Source organism: Schistocerca nitens, chromosome 1 (genome assembly GCF_023898315.1).
Source record: "Schistocerca nitens isolate TAMUIC-IGC-003100 chromosome 1, iqSchNite1.1, whole genome shotgun sequence".
Classification (NCBI taxonomy): Eukaryota; Metazoa; Arthropoda; class Insecta; order Orthoptera; family Acrididae; genus Schistocerca; species Schistocerca nitens.
The window spans coordinates 8,566,001-8,584,486 of NC_064614.1; positions in this window are offsets into that span (position 1 = coordinate 8,566,001).

Below are 18,486 nucleotides of genomic sequence, written 5' to 3' on the forward strand. Positions count from 1 at the left end.
GATATAGAGTCAGATCACAATATAGTAGTGATGGATAGGCTCAAGTTTAAGAGATTAGTCAGGAAGAATGAATTCACAAAGAAGTAGCATACAGAAGTACTAAGGAATGACGAGATACGCTTGAAGTTATCTAAGGCAGTAGATACAGCAATAAAAAATAGTACAAATGCAAAACAGTCGAAGAGGAATGGACATCTCTAAAAAGGGCCATCACAGAGGCTGAGAAGGAAAACATAGGTACAAAAAGGTAACTGGAAAGATACTATGGGTAACTTCAGCTGATAGATGAAACAAGGAAAAATAAAAATATTCAGAGAAATTTAGAAATACATCTCTAAAAAGGGCCATCACAGAAGTTGGGAAGGAAAACATAGGTACAAAGAAGGTAGCTGCGAAGAAACCATGGGTAACAGAGGAAATACTTCAGTTGATTGATGAAAGGAGGAAGTACAAACATGTTCCGGGAAAATCAGGAATATAGAAGTACAAGTCGCTGAGGAGCGAAATAAATAGGAGGTGCAGGGAAGCTAAGATGAAATAGCTGCAGGAAAAATGTGAAGAAATCTAAAAATAAATGATAGTCGGAAGGACTGACTCAGCATGTAGGAAAGTAAAAACAAACTTCGGTGAATTTAAAAACACGGGTGGTAACATTAGGAGTGCAACTGGAATTCCATTGTTAAACACAGAGGAGAGAGCGGATAGGTGGAGACAGTATATTTAAGGCCTCTATGACGAGGAAGATTTGTCTGATGTGACAGAAGAAGAAACAGGAGTCGATTTAGAAGAGATACGGGATGCAATATTACAATTAGAATTTAAGAGAGCTTTGGAGGACTTAAGATCATATAAGACAGAAGGGATAGATAACATTCTATCAGCATTTCTAAAATCATTAGGAGAAGAGGCAAGAAAAAGACTGTTCACGTTAGTGGGTAGAATATATGAGTCTGCCACATATGATCTGACTTTCGGAAACATCTCGTCCACACCATTCCGAAGACAGCAAGAGCTGACAAGTGCGTGAAGTATCGCACAATCGGCTTAACAGCTCATTCATACAAGTTGCTGACAAGACTAATATACAAGAGAAGAGAAAAGAAAATTGAGGATGTGTTAGATGACGATCAGTTTGGCTTCAGGAAAGGTAAAGGCACCAGAAAGGCAATTGTTACGTTGCGATTGATAATGGAAGTAAGACTAAAGAAAAATCAAGACACGTTCATAGGATTTGTCGACCTAGAAAAATCGTTTGACAATGTAAAATGGTGCAAGATGTTCGTAGTTCTGGGAAAAATAGATATAAGCTATAGGGAGAGACGGACAATACACAATATGTACAAGAGTCAAGAGGGAATAATAAGAGTGGACAACCAAGAACGAAGCGCTCGGATTAAAAAGGTGTAAGGCAGGGTTGCAGTCTTTCCCCCTACCGTTCAATCTGTACATCGAAGAAGCAGTAATGGAAATAAAAGAAAGGTTAAAGAATGGAATTAAAATTAAAGGTGATAAGATATCAATGATACGATTCACTGATGACATTGCCATCCTGAGTGAAAGTGAAGAAGAATTACAGGATCTACTGAATGGAATGCACAATCTAATGAGTACAGAATATGGATTGTGTGTAAATCGAAAAAAGACGAAAGTAATGAGAAGTAATTAGAACAGCGAGAATCTTAACATCAGGATTGGTGATCACGAAGTAGATGAAGTTAAGGAATTCTGCTACCTAGGGAGCAAAATAACCTGCGACGGATGGAGGAAGTAGGACATCAAAAGCAGACTAGCACTGGCAAGAAGGGTATTCCATGGCAAGAGAAGTCTACTAGTATCAGACATAGGCGTCAACTTGAAAAAGAAGTTTCTGAAAATGTACGTTTGAAGCACGGCATTGTATGGTACTGAAACATGGACTGTGGGAAAACTGGAATATAAGAGAATTGAAGCATCTGAGATGTGGTGCTACAGAAGAATGTTGAAAATTAGATGGACTGACGGGGTAAGGAATGAGGAAGTTCTGCGCAGAATCGGAGAGGAAAGGAATATGTGGAAAACACTGATAAGGAGAAGGGACGGGATGATAGGACACATGTTAAGACATAAGGGACTGACTTTGAAACCTTCCCGTCTCCTCTATATCTCTTTTGTTGTTGATAAACTTCCCTTTTACAATAACCTATGTAACCTTCCCTTGGGATTTCTATCTCTTGCTTAATAATAACAAAATTAAATCTTCCCTTTGAAATTTATTCTCTTTCTCAATCTTCGCATACAAATTTAATTGCTGCTTTTTAAAAGTGATTTTCGGATTATTTCGACGAAACATAGAATGTGTCGTCGTCTTGTGGCCGTCAGTCTTTACCTGCAATAACCCAAAACTGTTCCTTACCTTTTTTACTGTTACTGGATCGCCATGCGACTGCTACATCGAACTGCGACGTGAATATACTTACTCTGTTTTACTATACTCTATTAGCTGCTGGTGGGCTTTCATAATAAGTGACTGTATTTATTACCAAAGCTAACGTTATTCTTTAATAGCAAAGCTGACGTTATTCTTTAATTAATTTGACTGAAGTTACGTAATTCATAGTTAATCTTTTTCTTGACAACAATAAAATTTTGCAAAGTTTTACGTTGATGGTTTTTGGGATGGATTATAATTAGAAATGCAATATTGCTGGCAAAAGTTAATTATATTCTGAATGAAATGATTTTACAAACGTTCAAATGGGACTTACTTTTTACAATAATCTTACAACTAGCAATGCACAAGTATACCTTCAGTAGTCTTGAGTTTCTCAAAAAAATTAATTCAATAATATTAGTTCCTCTTATGATAACAGTTAGCTGATGTCTCTGTACATCCGTTTACAATCTCTTATAAATCATAGCTGGTGGCTGGCAGGCACACCGCTCCTCTCAACCTCTCGCTTCAGACCTGCTACCGACTCGCTTCACATCTCGCTTACTACTGACTTCCTACGAACGCTAAAGTGCGGTCTCTCCTGCCAACAATGTTTTCTGGTGCAGACAATCCCTGCTACCATTACGAAGTGTATAAATGCGCGGTCTTTCGCGCTCTTTTAGCCCACATCTCGTGGTCGTGCGGTAGCGTTCTCGCTTCCCACGCCCGGGTTCCCGGGTTCGATTCCCGGCGGGGTCAGGGATTTTCTCTGCCTCGTGATGGCTGGGTGTAGTGTGATGTCCTTAGGTTAGTTAGGTTTAAGTAGTTCTAAGTTCTAGGGGACTAATGACCATAGATGTTAAGTCCCATAGTGCTCAGAGCCATTTGAACCATTTTTTTCGCGCTCTTTTCTTAAAATGTATCCATACGCGGTCTCTCCCGCCCTTTTTAAAATTATATCAATTTGCGGTCTCTCTTGTCAACAATACTTTGGTGCAGACATTCCCTGCTACCACAGTTATTTCTACATGACAAATATTAATTATTCCTACTTAATCCTATTAATAAAATATACTTTCATAAATTGTGATTTGACAATAGACAATAGAAATATACACGTCTTACAACTTTCATGGTACTAGAGGGAGATGCAGAGAGCAAAAACTGTAGAGGAAGACAGAGATTAGAATACATCCAGCAAATAATTGAGGACGTAGGTTGCAAGTGCTACTCTGAGATGAAGGGGGGCCGCATCAAACCAGTCAGAAGACCGATGACTCAAAAAGAAAGAAAACGTGCCTAACGTGGTTCCCAATAACTAGTGCCCCCCTCCGACACTGCTGAAGAAGTGCCCACCCGTTCACTCATAGGGCGAATGGGCGCAGCCAGACGACCAACCTCCACACTGGCTCTCCGCTTCAAGCGACGCGAATGCGCTGCCACTCGCAACTCACTCTGTTGTGAGGGTGGATCCATCACGTCGAGTACACTGAAGGTGCCTCGGCAGAATAAGCGACACGTGAGATGTCCTATGCGAGGCGCCATGTCTCTGCCACCGCTACACCCCGAGGCAGCAGCCTAAAGATGGATGACTGTGGGCAAAAGCGTCTGCAGTTGTTCACGAACTGCAGCCGCCTCCTCCTTCGCCCGCACACACCATGTACACATCCTATCCATCCTAGTACTACTAATTTAAAAATAACTACAAAAGCACACAGAGAAAGTTAAACATTCAACCTGATCTTATCGTGTCCACAGTCAGCTGACCAATGACATCAATTTCTTCTTTCGCTATCGAAGTTTCAACCCTCTGCTTGGATCATCTTCAGGATCTTCTGGAGTCTTCGGTCATCTAACTGATAAAATCAATTTCTTCTTACACTACTGACTTTTCGGTTCCTCTACTGGGAACTTTTTCCTGACACTTTATTGACGTCGGTCAGCTAACCAATGACACCAATTTAGCCTTACTCTGATAACATTTTGCCTCCTCTGCCGGGACCTTATTCAAGATCTTCCAGTGTTCTGGGTCAGTTAACCGATGACATCAGTTTCTTCTTGCACTATCGGCGTTTCGACTTTTCTGCTGATGTCAGCTAACCAACATCAGACATGCCGCAGAAGATCCCAACGGAGGCGTCGAAACGTCGATGGGGCATGAATAAATAGCTTGACACAGCCTAATAACTTACAATAATCGATCTTCAATGGCAGCTGCTATTGAATCCTAAAGATTTATGTGAAACTTAATAAACTGGTCTGTTGCATTATGTCACAGGTTGTTAGACTCGCAACGTTGAGCCGTCCATTGTTTCAACAGATGTTAGAATCGAGTTCCTTGTTTAGTTAAACAAAGATTTTGTCTCACCTTCTGTTAACTCTAATTTAAGCGGGGTTTGTGTGCTTAAAATATAATCCCCATCCTTCGTAATCTTGCCTCTCTCACCACCTGTGACAATCTCGCCCGCTTTGTTGCTACAGAGCGTGACGTTATGCGTGTAGATGCGTGCTGCGTATCTCCGCAGCTGCTTAGCATATAAATGAGCTCGCGTTTCCTCTAAAAAAGTGCTGACAACATCCGCTGACAAGGAGGGAGACCTTTTCATAGACTCCCGAAAATTCTCTCTTCATAATTTTTCGTAAGGTTGGGTCCATGGCATAGTAGATGTCATTACAAGACAAAATGAAAATAAACGCTCCAAAACTAGCTGCAATAAGGTAATATACTCGTATTTAATACCAAGTGGCCTACGAAAACGCAATTGGTGGGATTAACTATACGTAAATTGTGGCTGTTTTACGTTTACATTTGCATTGGTACTTACGTCTAGCTGAAAGTGCCGACCATATTGTATGTATAGCAATTTTTTTCTATCAAATCGTGGTAAGTATAATATTTTCTTGTAGTTACAAAACCCAAAAAATACGGTTTTGACAGATATTTTGACAGTTCAATATTTTGACAGTTCTTACAAAGCATGTACAGCTTACCAGAGATAATACTACATTCCGTTGTTTTTATTTTCCTTTGGTCTTTGTATGTTTTGTTTTCCATGTGACTATCCCTTTTCGTATTCTATTACGTCAAAAAATATTCAATTATTATGTGGTTGTTGGCAGTGGGGAGAGACAACACATTTATAGTGATACAGTATAATTATTGAAACAGGAAGTTAGGGTAGGCAGAACAGTAGAATCGATCTCCACATCATGTGAAACTATTCATAGTCTGTTATTGTTAGTGTCGGCCATATCCTCCAACCCCCAACCCCACACTGGAAATTTGTGGTAAGTTCTACGGGACCAAACTGCTGAGGTCATCGGTCCATAGGCTTACACACTACTTAAACTAACTTAAACTAACTTACACTAAGGACAACACACACACACCCATGCCCAAGAGAGGACTCGAAGCTCCGACGGGGGGAAGCCGCGCGAACCGTGGCAAGGTGCCTCAGACCGCACGCTCCCACCCCCCACTGACACCTACCAACAATGATAGTATGTACTAGGGAACACACATCCGCAGTACTTTATGTTGATTCTCATGTGCATCACATTTATAAATTGACAGAATGTTCCAAATTTCAATGTAATGCGTGGTAATGTTAATCACCCTAAATGGGCAGAAGGTTCTCAATTTTATTGCACGAGGGTCCTTCAATACATTATGCCTCCACAATTTTTTTTCTTTCAGTATACATTTATTTTTAAGATTTATAAGTTTTGTCATAAAACCAGTCACAATTTCTTTTACATCTTCTACACAGTCCACAACATGTTCTACTAGCTTACGCAATCGTTAAGAATCAGCATGCATCAGTGTTGATAAAAGATCTTGTCCTGTGCTCTTAGCAACGTCTTTATTGCAGGAATTACAGTCTCACTATTTTTAAAGTGGGTTCAATGTAAAGAATCCTTAAGTGGAAAGCTGAGGACGTCATATCTGCGCAGTAGGGTGGATGAGGCAATGATGCCCAACCCAACTTCACGGTGCATTCCCGGTTTCTGAGACTTGTCGGTGTGCGTTGTCGTGATGGAGCAAGATTTCTTCTGCATTCTTGTCAGCTCGAACACTTCGGAAACCGATCTTTGTTCAGAGACTCCACATATAGTTCTGCATTAATACTTGACCATTTTGGCAACACATCCACGAACATGTCACAGCCACCCCTAAATTCTGTCACCACGACATTGGAATACAGGGACCTGCCTTGAATTTCCTCTTCTTTTGGTGATCACAGTGGGCACACCGGTCATTGTCTTTTTGTTTACACCTCAAAATGGTGCAACCGGATTTCGTCACCTGTAATGAGCCATGGCAGAACAGTCTCTCCATTGACCTCAAACTGCTCCAACAATTCAAATTATATGGATTTTCTTTAGATCTTCTGATCTGTTGCGGAATCGATCTCGGGCACATCTTTGAACGTCCAAAGTCTCAATCACTGTATACGGACTCCCAGCTCTCACTGATGGTATTAAGAGCAAACTGTCTCTACGAATAATGGCATCCGTGCGATTCACCGTGTTGAGAAAATAGTGCGCGTCCTTCTCAAACGATGTCCAGACATATGGATGACCGAGGGTGTTTATGACAAAGAGCACGGTTTCTGCACTTTCTGTCACTATAACTCCCGTCATCCATCGCTCTCGCTCAACCGGGCTATGAAGCGGCAGCACGTTCGTGACCCGTTCGGTATGCCGCGAGAAACTGAAGAATCACAGAAAGGACGTCATTTTTTTCGGCATTTAAGTCATCGATGTAATTCGCTGGAATTTGAAAAAATGATGCCGGCCGGTGTGGCCGTGCGGTTAAAGGCGCTTTAGTCTGGAACCGCGTGATCGCTACGGTCGCAGGTTCGAATCCTGCCTCGGGCATGGATGTGTGTGATGTCCTTAGGTTAGTTAGGTGTAATTAGCTCTAAGTTCTAGGCGACTGATGACCTCAGAAGTTAAGTCGCATAGTGCTCAGAGCCATTTTTGAAAAAATGATGTTCAACTCACCCTCAGAGAAAAAACAGCTTAACTTACTGTGAAATGCGTAACTGCTACAATTCCACATTCTAGGAAACAAATCTTTTAGGTAACGTTCCACCTCCAAGAAACCAGTACGGTGGTGGAGCATCTTACCGGAGAATATGTCGACTAACCGGCTTAAATTCCCGTCCAGTCGATTAGACTTACGTTTTCTGTGACTTCCTTAAACTACCTCTGGTAAATGCTGGGGTAGTTCCTTTGAAACGGCGCGGCTGACGTCCTTCCCCAGCCTCCGAACTTATAAGCTTGCGCATCGTAGACGGAACGTTGATCCCAACTCTTGCTTTTTTTCGTTCCTTCCTGCCGATTGACGGACACCTAATAGATATATCCGATTTCTCAAGGTGTTCTCTGAAAAAAACAATGCCCCGCAATGAAATCTGTTATGAAGCATCATAAATTAACGATTTCTCATTCAACATGTAAGCTTGTTAACCTCCCGATGAGCACATTATGTTCGTTGTCTATTTCTCCCAAACGTGAAGTTTATTCATCGGAAATTGTAATCTTTACGAGAAATGTGTTCATATAGTCAGCGTCATGTACTCACATCTGGGCCTATTCCTGCGATTAATTTCTTCCAGAATCACTTCTCTTTTCAGCAGCAACTCATGTCTTAATACGTGCCCAGTCATAAGTTCCTTATTGAGCATTATTTTCTCATTGGCCCTTCGGAGGGCATTCTCATTACTTTTCTTACTTACTTTTGGTAGCAATATAGTACCTAAAAATGGTTCAAATGGCTCTCAGCACTATGGGACTTAACTTCTAAGGTCATCAGTCCCCTAGAACTTAGAACTATTTAAACCTAACAAACCTAAGGACATCACACACATCCATGCCCGAGGCAGGATTCGAACCTGCGACCGTAGCGGTCACGCGGTTCCAGACTGAAGCGCCCAGAACCACTTGGCCACTTCGGCCGGCAATATAGTACCTCATACTGTGGATTTTGATAACTTATGTCACTTGCTTACTGCTCGACAGTGAGTCCATTATGTTTATTTCTTACCCACTTGTACGTGCTTGATGTCTCTTGGGAATGGGTTTGTATCAATTGCAGCTGCTGTTATTCCCATCGTCTTATTAACAGTATTGGTTATGGTGAAACACAACTGCACTTCACAGACTTGTATATTTCCTGAAACCTGTCATCCCAAAGAACAAAAACAGAGGAGAAGGGCAGACAAGAATGTTGATCAGCACGTCCTTAACGATGTGGGCAATCTGCCCAGTGCATTTCAACAATCCACCGTTTTCGGGGATGTCATCTTCTGAGTGATTCTGATGGGGCACAACGCACAAGTTAATTCTGTTAGTCGTTCTCGTCAAATATCGTAAGTATTTATTTTGAGAAACATTAATCTTGGCTTCTATAGAATTGATGCTGTCCTCAATTCTTATGCGGTCTCTCTGAAGTGCCCTTAAATTGTACATAGGTATCTCATTTCTTCCTTGACCAGGGGTGCATCTCTGTGTTTTATGCCTCAGATACAACAGAGACATTGTTGTAGAGAATTTTATTTGTGTACTCTTCCGCCGTGATTCCGAGCGTCCGATGTATTGTGCGACACACTTTGGTGGAGATGGCAACCTTATATTTAATTTGTTAAAACACATCTGTTGTACAACATGAGCTGGATGTAAAATATTCGATAGCCATACCGGTGACCGGGCGTAGAGAACGGCGTCATTGGCATATACAAGGTAGCGCAAAGGTCAGTGGACACTTGATAATGATTTAAACAAATTAACAGAATTTATGTTTCATTACAAATACAAATATGTATGCTAACTCGTCCGCGTAACTTAAAATTGGCTCTGTCAGACCGCAAAGTTTTATTGAATAGGTTAGTATCATGTTTCTGTTAGTCAAGTATCAATTCACAAAACTGAAGAAGTCGATTTGGATCATACTCAAGTAACCCACGTCGTAAACATGGAATGTAAACTTAAAACTTTTGTTTGTGTAACATTCTTTGCACTGACATTCGTGGTGAACCTAGCATAGGTGCTAATCTTCTCGTTGATTTTCTCGGACTTTTGGGTCGCAGCTAAACGTACCAGTAATTCATTTTTGTCAGTTGTGACTGTTGTTTGGTGGCCAGTTCTTGGTTCATCCATAACAAATGCATGTCTTTCAAATCTATCTCGTACGTTGTGCGCTGTTTGTCTAGACGGTGGTCTTCATCTAAAGTATCTTCCCGTTCATTAACAACTGCAGTAGCATCACTTTCATAAAATGTTTTTAACGCTAAAACTCTTTCTTCTTTCGTTAACATCGTGACAATTCGGAAAGCTACAGCTGTAGACAAGTCTCACAGATCATGCTTGCAACAACTCACTAGTTTGATTATTATTTTTGTTTGTCATTTCATTGAATACCAACTTGATAAGGCGTAATTATCATCATTTGGTAATAGCAACTTAACGGGTTAGAACTTCCTATAGTATTGCGTCTTGCGTTACTTTTGATTTCTTTTAACCAACTGTACAGTGACTTTTGCGTCACCCTGTTTTGCGCACGTTCGTATCAAATTGTGTGTGTGTGTGTGTGTGTGTGTGTGTGTGTGTGTGTGTGTGTGTGTGTGTGGGTGTAAAAATATAAAATCTCTATGTTGTCAAAATTGATGCACATCGTCGCATTACGAAGGTCGTCATGAGTACATGGTAAATGTTACAGCTGTCAAACGTAAACGGCCACAGTTCCTAATCGCATCTGACCCTATTGACACAGTGCATTGAACGTTGGCCCCTAATGTCCCATTGACATTATAGTCCAATGTAATCAGAAAATGTGGCTGATTACTGTTTGACAGCTGTAACATGTGCTCACGATGACCTGTGTACTGCAAAGATTCACATAAATTTTGATGTCACAGGTATCTTACATTTGACACACACGTCATTTAATATGGACATGGACAATACAGATTGCATCATAATTAAGGGCGTAAATGCATCAATTCAAAGTAAACTATACTAGAAGCAGAAAAGTCTACATCTGCATCTACATATATACTGCGCTAGCCACCAAGCGGTGTGTGGCGGAGGGCACTATGCGCGCCAAAGTCATATTCCCCTCCCCTCTGTTCCGGATCGCGCGAGGGAAAAAATGACTGTCGGAACGCCTCAGTACGAGCTCTACTTTCCCTTATCTTTGAATGGCGATCATTGCGCGATTTGAAAGTTGGTGGCAATAATACATGCTCTACATCCTCGGCGAAGATCGGATTTCGGAATTTAATGAGCGGCCCCTTCCGTTCAGCGCGTCGTCTGTTTGCAAGTGTGTTCCACTTCAAACTTTCAGTGAGATTTGTAACGCTCTCGCCATGGCTAAATGTACCAGTCATGAATCTTGCCGCTCTTCTTTGGACCTTCTCAATCCCTTGAATCAGACACAACTGGTAAGGGTCCCATACAGACGAACAATAGTCTAAGACTGGACGAACTAACGTATTGTAAGCTAGTATTGTAAGCTATTTCCCTTGTTGAAGGACTGCATCGCTTCAGGATTCCACCAATAAACCGCAATCTAGAGTTCTCCTTACCCGTCACTTGTATGCTCTTATGGGCCGGCCGGAGTGGTTGGTTCAAATGGCTCTGAGCACTATGGGACTTAACATCTATGGTCATCAGTCCCCTAGAACTTAGAACTACTTAAACCTAACTAACCTAAGGACATCACACAACACCCGGTGATCACGAGGCAGAGCAAATCCCTGACCCCGCCGGGAATCGAACCCGGGAACCCGGGCGTGGGAAGCGAGGCTGGAGTGGCCGAGAGGTTCTAGGCGCTTCAGTCTGGAACCGCGCGACCGCTACTGTGCAACACAACTCTTCCACTGAACAGGTGCTCAAAGCTGTTAGGGTCTGCACTTTAAAACCCATGCTTTCTGGACCTTTTTTCCTTGTTCGGATCCATACAACTTTCTCCCAAAATATGGAAAGCAAAGAGATTGCAGTAAAAGATATTTGTTTCACAGCATCGAAGATAAAGAAGTGCTCATGGCTCTTAAGGTACTTTTTAGAACCCATGTTAACTGAGACTTTTTTTCTTTTACAGTAAAAAACAAAGTACCAAGGAGGAGTTGTGTGGGGTGAACGGAAGTTAAGAGGCGCGTTTCTACATCTCAGATGTCTATTCAAATTTCGCCTCAGTCGCGTAAGAGGATGCAAATCAAGTTTGCTTTAAATACACGTTGCAACGGTCGTGAGTGTTAGTTACCTTAGAGATTGGACACAGTCAGCTGATACGATATAAATGTCGAGCAAGATTAACTGTAATACCTTCTTTAGATGTGACAGGCTTCTCTGTTTATCTTTCCTTTGTCCCCTTCGACCGTGCTCTATTTAAGTTAACTCAGACGCTGTAAGAGCGTAAAACGTTGCGTGCGCGTTACTGCATAGTTTGGCCATCTGTTGGTAAAATCGTGAAGTATTGCGGAGCTTTATTGTACGAGCGAGGCGAAGCGAGCATAGCCGCGGCTGAGCGGCGAACTGGACAACTTCGCCAGGCTTCCGTACTTCATGAATGAACTACTTCATTTGAACGCTTCACGGCAAAGAGTGAAATGAATGAAGTAGTTCACGGGAATGAACGAGTTGGACCCACCTCTAGTAACATGTCACATTGCAGTGAACAGAAGACAAGCGACTTATTTGATCAAATCTACAGCGAGGCCCTAGATTTCATCAAATATTTGACGACCTTTGACAAAGTTCCCTATTACACCATCAGATTTCTTTGACAAACATATTTGACAAAGATACTGGACAAAGAAATTTGACAGTGTAATACCGGCCTTAGTGCCGCTCAGCTCGCCAAGTAAGACGCGTGTGGTGCTCGCGGCTCAGCTAGCAGAACCGGCGGCGTGGCGCGCTGTCCAGGCCGTATCGAGGCATCTGCCGACGCTCGCCGCTAATGAATATGTAGGGCGGCGGTGAAGGGTGGGGGGTGGGGGGCAGCGGCGGTGCTGGTTGGCTCGTTACGGCCACCATTAGCCGCCCCCAGATAGTCACTTCCGCTTCCGGCGGCTCTGGGCTGCCCTTTGTGCGCCAGAGGTTGGCGGCCCTGCCGGCCGGTCCTTGCCCGACTCGGCCGACGTCTGCTCCCACCCTCGCACGCAAAACAATGTCTGGAAGCAGAGGAATGCAGTGTGCAGCGACACGCGTCTGTACTCCTCTGTACCTCTGACTCGCAAAGCGGAGACTATGAGCCATTACAAATCTTCATCTACAGTTGAGCGTTGATTATCCGAATACCGATCAACCGAAAGCGTTCCAGTCACAAATTGAAAACCGGGTGCTCACTGTAAGAGTAGCTCTGGGGCTGGTTCTGGGAAAGCCTCTTCGCGGTTGAACAGTAAAAAAACAAAGAACTAGTGTTTGTTGATGCTTTTAATAAACATTTTCTTACAAATTTTTCGAGAAGGAATTTACTGTAGTCGCTAACATTTACACTCAGTTTAATTCGTATTATAAACGAATTACGATACCTTTCCCATGAACCATGGACCTTGCCGTTGGTGGGGAGGCTTGCGTGCCTCAGCGATATAGATGGCCGTACCGTAGGTGCAACCACAATGGAGGGGTATCTGTTGAGAGGCTAGACAAACGTGTGGTTCCTGAAGAGGGGCAGGAGCCTTTTCAGTAGTTGGAGGGACAACAGTCTGGATGATTGACTGACCTGGCCTTGCAACACTAACCAAAAAGGCCTAGCTGTGCTGGTACTGCGAACAGCTGAAAGCAAGGGGAAACTACGGCCGTAATTTTTCCCGAGGGCATGCAGCTTTACTGTATGGATAAATGATGAGGGCGTCCTCTTGGGTAAAATATTCCGGAGGTAAAATAGTCCCCCATTCGGATCTCCGGGAGGGGACTACTCAAGAGGACGTCGTTATCAGGAGATACGATACCTAAGTGCTCAAAACAGTCATTGATAATAAGTTTATAGAAATGTGTAATAAACAAAATTATATTACACAACCAACAGTCAAGGACCTTTCATTCCTTGAGATGCTGTGACAGTTAAATGTTAATTTTGATCAGGATCCGTGCTCTACTAGATACGAGGGGAGTAAGTAAGCCAAAAATTGATTATTTTAGGAAACTCCTCAAAGACATGAGCTGACATGATGGACAGAGGAGACCATGGCGGAATGGACTAGCACAGCAGAACAGTCTCGGTGGTGTGATTTCGTCTAGAAGCCCTTGAGTGCGCTCAGACTGACGGGTGTTTACGAAACCAATGTCCGTTATGGTTTAGTAAGGTTGCAACTGTTATCGCACGGCAGTTACGTAGTCTGCCTAGAAAAGTGAGTGAATTCGCTGTTCTATCACAGCTTACCGGACTGTTTTCAAGCAAGATACGTTTGTCACAGTTTTTCTTCACAATAAACTTTCAGTTCACCTTAATGAGCATTTTCTTTAGCTATGTTTGTGTACAATTCAGCTGGAAAAAAATTATTATTGTGGTTACTGAATATTTTCTCAATAGATATGCGTTTGGGAAGAAATGGTCTGCTGGTAAAGTCTGTTCCGCCCTGGCCGCCTTTCATTCTTCATCTGACGACTTTTACCGCATTTTACCGCTTTCAACAACTGACAAAATGAGCGGAAAATATCACTGTGTTTTCAGTGAGGACCAAGAGTTAGAATTTGTTAAAATCTTAAGGACCTGCAAAAGCGACTTTTTGGTAAGACTGCGAAGAAAATCTGCAGTTTAGCGTATCAACTTACAAAACGAAACGAATACCCTCATCCATTCAACAACGAAACTGAAATGGCTGGAGAAGATTGGAACCTTGCATTTCTGGCTCGCCGTTCTGACTTAAGTTTCAGGAAACCAGGAGCCACATCCGAGTCGCGAGCTATGGGATTCAATAAAGCTGCAGTATCACACTTTTTATGAGCTATGGACTAAAGTTGTCGACGAAACAAATAATTGGAGAAAGGATTTACAACTGCGACGAGACCTGTATAGCTGCCACACTGAAACAGAACTTAAGTTATTGCAAATAAAGGACAGCGTCAAGTTGGAGTTCAAATGGTTCAAATGGCTCTGAGCACTATGGGACTTAACATCTGAGGTCATCAGTCCCCTAGAACTTAGAACTACTTAAACCTAACTAACCTAGGGACATCACACACATCCATGCCCGAGGCAGGATTCGAACCTGCGACCGTAGCGGTCTCGCGGTTCCAAACTGACGCGCCTAGAACCGCTTGGCCACATCGGCCGGCCAAGTTGGAGTGCTCACATCTGCAGAATGGAAAATTCGTGCCTACGATGCTGATCGATCCCAGGAAAAGGAAACAGCTAGAATTCAAAATTGGCTTGCCAACAAAAGGTTGGGCCGATGCTCAAGAGTGACAAACGGAATATTCTTACGCTCGTTCCAAAAATCTTCGACTTTTCTGATGAAAAGAGAGAAAATGTACTGCTCTTGATAGGCATGCCTCTTATACGAAAAACTTGGAGACGATCGAACTAGCTCGTAATAACGGTGTTATTTTATTGTGATTTCCACACTATTGCTCGCATAAACTTCACCCCTTAACATTTATGAAACCGTTGGGCTTGTATTATAAAGACAAAGTGAGAGACTGGTTAACATCGAACCCAGGGAAAGTTGTAACTTTGTGGCAAATCTCATCCTTGTTTGGGCAAGCTTCTTTGTATGCTGCGAACATGAGAACCGCAACGGAAGGATCCGAAAAAACTGATTTTCCTAGACGATGATTTTCTACCAGTTGCTGCGACAAATACTGCGACTGAGGCAGCAGCCACTACTACTGAAAATCCTTCAGTCAATCGTTCAGCAAATCCAGCCATTAATGCCCCTACTGACTGCTCAGACCTACTTCCTGAATGCGCACAAACCAGCTGCAGTGCCAGATTACAAACTACTGAGGTGGCACCTAGACCTCAGTGTTCTTTGACGCCTGATACTCCAAATGTATCTACCAGTAACTTCACTGGGTCACGTTTCCCTACTTTTAGCCCGGACGATGTTACACCAGTACCCAGAGTTACCCCAGGGGCGGAAACGAGTAACAAGAAATAGAGGGCAAACCGCTGTTCTCACATCATTTTCCTACAAGTTGGGCTATAAGAAGCGGCCAAAAAATTCCTGGAAGCTAAAGAAGCTAAAGAAAATCGATCGAAAGTCAAGCTGCTAGCTCGAGAACAGAAGAAGAAAGTGAAAGGAGAAGGTCTTCAATCAAAGAAGAGGAAGACAAAAGAAGAAGGAATTAATTCTACAGAAAATGAAACATACGAAGAAGCTGTATACAAAGCAGTCAGCTGTGTTTCCACTTCAGCTGAGGGTTGGACTGCACGTTAGAAGTGCGAGCAGTGATCTCATAACTCGTCTGACGGCATATACGACGAGTACGGTGGAGCCCTGCTTATCTGTAGGGTGTGTCAGCAAAGAAATTAAAAAAAAAAATTAAAAACAGGATCCATTCCGTTCCGTGTACGGAGCGAACTTAAAGACACTTTCTTAGTTTGCTGATGCAACAAACGAAATACAAAAATGTTGAATACATGTTCCTAACTTTTCTAAAAAAGTTTTCATCATTGAGAGTTCAAACGTTTGCTCAAAAAGTTAGGCCGCTCCGCCCTGGTCTCCCCTACCTGAAAGAAAAATATAACATTTTTATTATCTTCTTTGAAGGCTATTTTCCCCAAACGTAACCCATTTTACGTTACATTCTACCAAAAAAATAAAATTATGGAGTGTGGTTGTGAATGCAATGTACTGAAATTGTAAACTAAGTGTTGAAGAAAAGAAGAAAACTGAACTGTAACATGCAAGTGATGATAACATAGTACACTGAAATTCTAACTTATATTGTGAGGTGCCGGGGCTAGCACTGTTTTTAACACTAAATTCTTCTAGAATCTTCATATGGATATGATGCTCTAAACCCCCCCTTTTCTAACTCCGACTTTTACTGTTGCACATGGATTAAGAAGAAACGTGAACTGACTGTAATCGACCCTGCAAGTGGAGTAGAAAAGAGTTTGGCACCTGAAATAATTTAATTTGACAGAAATTAATTTGATAAAGGAAAGTTTCATTAACGTGGTGAGAAATGAAAGGGTTGCTCTACCGATCTACAGAATGAAAGTCTGTCCAAAATAACAATTTGATTTATTATGACGAAACTCAAAATTATAAACAAAACACATGAAACATTTACAACATGTCAAATTGGTTACTCAAATAAATATTGTGTAGGTGAAGTTGTCCATAAACTAGCTTGTGACATTTATGACCAAGTGGTATGTGGAGCCAATTCCTTGCAACTCAAATCTTCAGAGAAACACCCATCCAACCCAACATTAATTGCTGCTACTGTAGGGAGAACTCAGACAATGAACACCCAAGACAGAACAAAGTTAGAAAAGACTAACAGGCGCGCTCTGCTGAGCTCTGATTATCACCTAGCAAAATTCCCTAATCTACCGGTGCTGCAGACATAGATTACCAAGCTGTCTTCTTAACTGCAAGGACACGGTCTGGCATACCGGAGGCGATGGCTGGTTGGTTCGATATTCCGTCGTGGTGATGATAATGTCGCGAGTATAGCCCGAAACAAATTATCCTGGTCTGGTTGTTCCAGACTAAAGACTTCCTAGCAACACAAATGCGCCTCTAAGGGAGACGAAGGAGGCTCGCTACACAATCACTGACAGTACTGTGATTGATTTTAACAAGCGAAGTCACACAGTAACTCCGATACAGTCAACTTTAGCCAAAACTGCTCAAGACATACAACATAGGCCTCTTGTACGCAGAACGCTCAATTGCCAACTGTACTCGGAAAGTTTCATTGAAGTTGAAACTTCAGCAACTTCGTCAAACAGTTACAATTAAATGAAAGTACTGTATATTAGACAGCCAACGGAAGGCAGGCTATCCAGAACAGCGAGAGCTCAGTTTTGTAACATACTCCGACCGAAAAGCGAGAGCCCACCCTCTCAAGAGCACCCGTACAAGCTGAACACAGAACATTCCCGCCGCCACGACAATGGCCGTGGTTAAAAGTTCCAATTAGCAACTCGAAAACCGGCGGAAAATTCCACTGTATTGCCGACGCACTGCTATTCCACCAGTGGAAATACTTGGCGCCAATTTCTGCGCCGATTTTGCTACATCACGGAGCTATCCCCTGATCAAGCCAATCACAGTTATGATTTTGCAGAAAACGCGGGAATTAGCCCGCCAAGACTGCCTGGGAACACAAGTCGTTCCCACGCCTCGCTAGTAGCCCGCCAGAAAGTGTTTTCACTAAGTTTCTGCGAAGTAATGGAATCTCTAGCCCAGCCGCCCCGTCAGGCCCCTGTGGGCGTGTCGCCGCCGCTCTTATGACAATGTCGGCGTCTGGAAAGCATCCACTCGACTCCCTCACACCCGTTGGCTTAACCCTTTCAAGATCAGCAGAACCCACCTGTCACTGGACCACCCGGGTGACCAGAGACGCTGCATGGGAAGTTCGCGTGTGAAGGAATAGCAACTTTTCACCGCATGCAATTAGAGAGGAAAATCGAATTACTCAGAGTAAGATAGAAATATGAGAGGAGGCTCATGCCAGCTCTCAATATGATGCAGGTATAGAAAAGTTGTGATGTTGACATACACTCTAAGACAAAAAAAATGAAAAGTAATAGACGCACCACGAAGGATTTATCCAAATGGGATTGAAATCGGTAGACTTGATGTACATGTACAGAAAACGGATTATAATTTCAAAAAAACTGAATGATTTATTCAAGAGGAAAAGCTCCAGAAACTGATCAAATCAATAATGCATTGGTCCATCTCTGTCCCTTATGGAGGCAGTTATTCGCCTTGGCATCGATTGAGTTTGTTGATGTCATCCTGAGGGATATCGTGCCAAATTCAGCCCAAATGATGCGTTAGACCGTCAAAATCCCGAGCTGGCCGGAGGGCCCTGCATACAGAGCTCCAAACGCTCTCAACTGGGGAGTGACCGGCAACCTTGCTGACCGTGGTGAGGTTCGG